Source organism: Cucumis melo, unplaced genomic scaffold (assembly GCF_025177605.1).
Source record: "Cucumis melo cultivar AY unplaced genomic scaffold, USDA_Cmelo_AY_1.0 utg000715l, whole genome shotgun sequence".
Classification (NCBI taxonomy): Eukaryota; Viridiplantae; Streptophyta; class Magnoliopsida; order Cucurbitales; family Cucurbitaceae; genus Cucumis; species Cucumis melo.
The window spans coordinates 1-5,000 of NW_026124167.1; the positions used below are offsets into that span (position 1 = coordinate 1).

At 38.6% G+C, this 5,000-nt stretch overlaps 1 non-coding gene across 1 annotated transcript; it reads left to right on the plus strand.

Annotated features, from left to right (window-relative positions):
• Positions 1–521: 521 nt before the first annotated feature.
• On the plus strand, positions 522–602 carry TRNAL-CAA (transfer RNA leucine (anticodon CAA)). The gene has a single exon. It is a non-coding gene; the product is annotated as a tRNA-Leu (tRNA).
• The last annotated feature ends 4,398 nt before the right edge of the window (positions 603–5,000 follow it).

Genomic DNA, 5,000 nt, shown 5'->3' on the forward strand with positions numbered 1-5,000 from the left:
CTACTATACCAGGAATATCAATGAACCCGATTATTGAAATTGCTCAGGATACCCTTTTTTAGTTTAGCTTCTAGAATCTATTTCTTAGTTCAAGATCCCTCTTACTAACTGGAATCAAAGAATTAGTAGATCTGTTCCGCCCAAAATGGGAATGGGCTAGGGTTATGAACTTATAATCTAGAATCTGATGATCGAGTCGATTCCATGATTATAAGTTCATTCCATTTAGGATTAGGAATAGGTGTAATCGGACCTGTTTTTTACATATCTCTCGTTATTTGGGACCCTATTCATCTCTTTGGGCTTCTATTGAATCGAAAAATAGGTTTGATTGTCCATCTTTTTGATATAATAGTAAGGCATCCTCCGGATAATTCAAATCGAAGCAATTGGATGTCCGACTCGGACCTATATGACATGACCGAGCAATAGAAATACTCTAACACTCCACCTTTGTCATATATTCCATACATCACACTAGATAGATATCATATTCATGGAATATGATTCACTTTCAAGATGCCTTGGTGGTGAAATGGTAGACACGCGAGACTCAAAATCTCGTGCTAAAGAGCGTGGAGGTTCGAGTCCTCTTCAAGGCATAATGTTGAGAATGCCCGTTGAATTGGAAGGAATAAGTTCGGCAGCGGATCACGAAATCTTGGCGATCTTCTCTATCTAATGAATGGGAGTCCGCTTTGAAATCGTCCGCCCTGCACCCACCCCCCGAGTATATGCTTCAACAGGAATTAAACAAGGGTAGATTGATACAATAGAAACCTCTGGTAAAATGCCCACCCGTAACCCAGCAGATAAAGTACATTACATAGTCCGTTTTAGGGATTGGCGACTTACCCATTCAGTGACTTTGGCACTGGACGTTCCAAAAATGGGGTACTATCGGGTCGGGTGAATTCAATAATAGAGGCCTGTTGGCATTCCAGCCTTCCTTCTCCTTTCAGGGCCTACCCCAAAGAGAATCCAGTGTTTCTTGGTCGTGAATATCTGAATAGGACGAACCGCCCCGTGGTTTGCTTCGGAACAAAACAATTAGAATTAGGCTCGTTGAACTGGAATGTGTATTATCCATATAGGGGATCTTTCAATGGAGAAGATCCGTCGACCTAAGACGAAGAGAGGGGTCTATCTATTTTATTTAGTTATTCAGTTAAACCAATGATTCGTTATTGTAACAGATAGCAACAACCATTTCATCCGGGAAAAGCCATCTTTTTCTCAACAATGTCTTTGTCATTTGATCCAATAGTGTTCCCTTAGATAGGAACAGATTTGATAAATACTGATAACTCTCGGATGGAGTATTAGAACGGAAAAATCCATTAGATAATGAACTATTGGTTCTAAGCCATCTCTGGCGATGAATCAACAATCCGAAGTACTTTTCTTGCGTATTCTTGATAAACAAGGGTTTATGTAGAGATATAGACCAATATATTGGGGAAGGAAGCAGCCACTTTGACATCTCTTCATCTCCAAAGAATTCTCGATGTGAAAACACAGAGACAAAAGGATGATCTTTGAATAGGAAAAAGAGTGGATCTGCAGGATCCCAAATGAATTGGCTTATTCGAAAAAAGCCTTGTTCTTTGGAAGATCTATCTCGTGTCTGGTACTGCACGGTTCCACTCTGCAAGAACTCCAAATCATTCTCTTGAAGCTCATCCTCTTTATCATAAATGATCCGCTTGCCCCGAAATGACCTAGCCCAATAGGGAAATCCCAATTCATTGAGCCTTTTGATACAATCAAATAGAAAGCCCCAAGGGCGCCATATTCTAGGAGCCCAAACTATGTAATTGAAGAAATCCTCCTCTATCTCTATCTGTTGCGGGTCGAGGACTCCTTCCCCTTCTTCAAACTCCGATTCGTATTGTTGATAGAGAAATCTCTGATCAACGATAGAACAAGATCCATTTTGTATCATATCTAAGGGATTCCTGGGTTCGGGCCGAAGAAGCAATGTCACTCGATCATTATCAAATCGACTGCAATCTTTTTCTGTCCGTGAGGATCCCAACAGAGCGCCTTCTACTTCTAATAGGCCATGAACTAGATCAGAATCATTCTCAACGAGTCCATAGATCCCATTTTTTTCATCGGGTCCGGGTAGAGACCAAAGGTCTTGAACGACCAATCCGGCAGAACAAATCAAAACATAAAGAAGTATCATTAATTTCTTCATGCTCGTTTGAAGTTCGAAGTACCAGTTGTACAAATAAGAACCCCCTTCGTTACATGATTTCTTCTTCATATAGATAGATATAGGATCTATGGAGCAATTACTTAGAAGTACATTTTGTGCAACAGCCCTTCCTATCTGATAGAAAAGGATCGCATGATCCTGAAACGATCTTACCTGGGATAGCAAATCCCAAGTTTGTCTATGAAGAGCAGATTGAATTATATTAGTGTCTATAATTGATTTCTTCTGCGTAATACTAATCGATAGGGCCTCATTGGTAAGTGCTACAAGATCTCGTACATTGGAACCCATGGTTATGGAACCGAATCCATTAGTATGGAACATTTTCTTTTCCAAGCGAAATCCCCTAGTATATGAAAGAGTGAAAAAGTGCTTTCGTTGTTGTGGAATAAGAAGCCTTCGTATTTTAATGCATGTATTCAATTTATTCGGAGCTATTAGAGCGGGATCCACTTTTTGGGGAATATGGGTCGAAGCAATAACAAGAATATTTGTAGTGGAACATCTTTCAAAATCCCTGGAGAGATAGTTCACTAATAGACCAAGGGATAAGTAATTCGACTCAGTCACATACAGATTATGAATGTTTGGAATCCATATTATGCAAGGAGACATTGCTTTTGCTAATTCGAATTGAAGGGTGATATAAAATCGGTCTATTTCCAGCATCATATCCTTAGTTAGCGCATTCATCATAGTTAGAAGCTCCAGCTCCGTATCAAGGTCACGGTCGATATCGTCACTATCATCAATATCGCCACTATCATCAATATCGTCACACTATCATCAATATCGTCACTATCATCAATAAGAAAACCCTTAGGCTTCTTATCCAGCAACTTGTTCAGAAATACTGTAACGAAAGGAAGATAGGAGTTTGTCGCTAGGTATTTGACCAAATAGGATCGTCCAGTTCCTATAGAACCTATCACTAAAATACCCCTAGAGGGGGGGAGGGCTAATAAGCGGAGCGAAAAGGGTTTTCCATGAGATGGGAAATGAAAACTATTAGCCCCACACGAGGTTTGTGAATAAGTGATTGTCTGATAATGAGCAAGGAATGTCCGTCTTTCTGCTAAACAGGATGTATTGAACTCATAATTCATTAGATACTTTTTATGAATGTCAACTAAGTATCGTAAGTAAATTACTCCCGGTTGTTCAATCATTTGATAACCAGAGTCATTCTTTGATAAATGATCACTATGAGTCAGACTCAATAGAATTTGATCAATCCTTTTTTCTGTCGTTAAGGTGGAGAACTGAATCAAGAATTCTCTTTCTTTATCATCAATCGAATCACTGTTCGAGACCCAGGATTGGATTTTCTCATCAATCCAATCACCGTTCACATTTTTTCTTATCAATGAATATATCTCTTTACTTGTATGACTTAGATGTCTCGTATTTCTCGAAAAAGCGATTCGATTGATGGGATTTGGTATGATACTTATGAGATCGATGAGATTGATATTCCAATCTTTCTTCTTCGAACGTATTGATTTGACCCCATAAGCGGGACCGCCACCCCATAGCATGTTGCCACCAGAAGCAGAACCCCATATTTCTTCTAGAGAATCTCCTAATTGTTCCAGAGCAACTAGAAAGAGATTCTTTAACCAGAAAGAATTCCTGGGATACCTATCCAGAAGTTTTCGCAACTCAATCATGTATGATGGAATCATCAAAGATTTGACCTTTTCGAACTCTGTCTGTAACTCACTATAGGCTCGAGAAACAAAGAGAAGATGTGTACGAACGAGATATACAGCAATAAGAAGAAGGAAAAGGATTGAATAGAGGAACTCCCGAACATTTGGCCATCTCAGATGTGTCGATATCGATGGTGACTCATTATTTCGATGAATCATTTCTTCGGACAGAAGAAGATTAGGTAAACACTTACTCGAAATCTCACTTATCAGATTCCATTGTAGAAGACACAATTTTCTCTGAAGAATTCGCCATGATATTATGCATGGATCATATATATCATGAAAAATGTATACAAATTTTTGGATGCTACTTAGTATCGGCAATAGGTCTGAAAAAGTATCTAAAAATAGCAAATTTAGATATTTGTACCCTGTCGAAGTAAGGAACCATGGCATATATGTTTGGAATAGATTCCATTTTGAGAGAGTTGAAAAAGCACTATCTCGTTGAAAGGTTCTATACATCTGCCCTTTCTCAAGGCATTTCTTTAGACAAAGACTCCGTTTTTTCCTCTTTTCGGATGGTAAATATTTCTCAGAACATGGAGTGTGAATCAAACCCATGTTTGAATTGAAATTGAGATACTGATGCAAGTTCTTCCCCTCTGAATCAGATAGATTCATATCTGAAAGAGGTTGACAATAAGTTCTTTCAAAATTGACTATTTGTCCCTCTGTTAGAGGTGTTCCAGAAATGTCTGCGATCGAGTAAATAGCTCGACGAACGAATGGATCGGATCGAATTGGAAAATGGAAAGATTTGTACAAGTTATACCTTTCGTCACCACTTTGTGGAAAATCGTTAGGTATGAATATGTTAGATACCTGTGACTCGATTGGTGAAATAGTATCTCTCTCCAAAAAAGCATGTTTTTTTTTACCGCCGCACAAAGAAAATATTTTGTTGCGAATGAACAAGATATTGAGGAATTGTCCATACGTAAAATCATAATTATTGATACGGGCCTTTTCCACATAATCCACATAAAAAGGGAATCTTTTGTTACAATAGAAGCAGAAGTGATGTGGATTATTCAAGAATCGAAGTCGAGTTGCTTTAT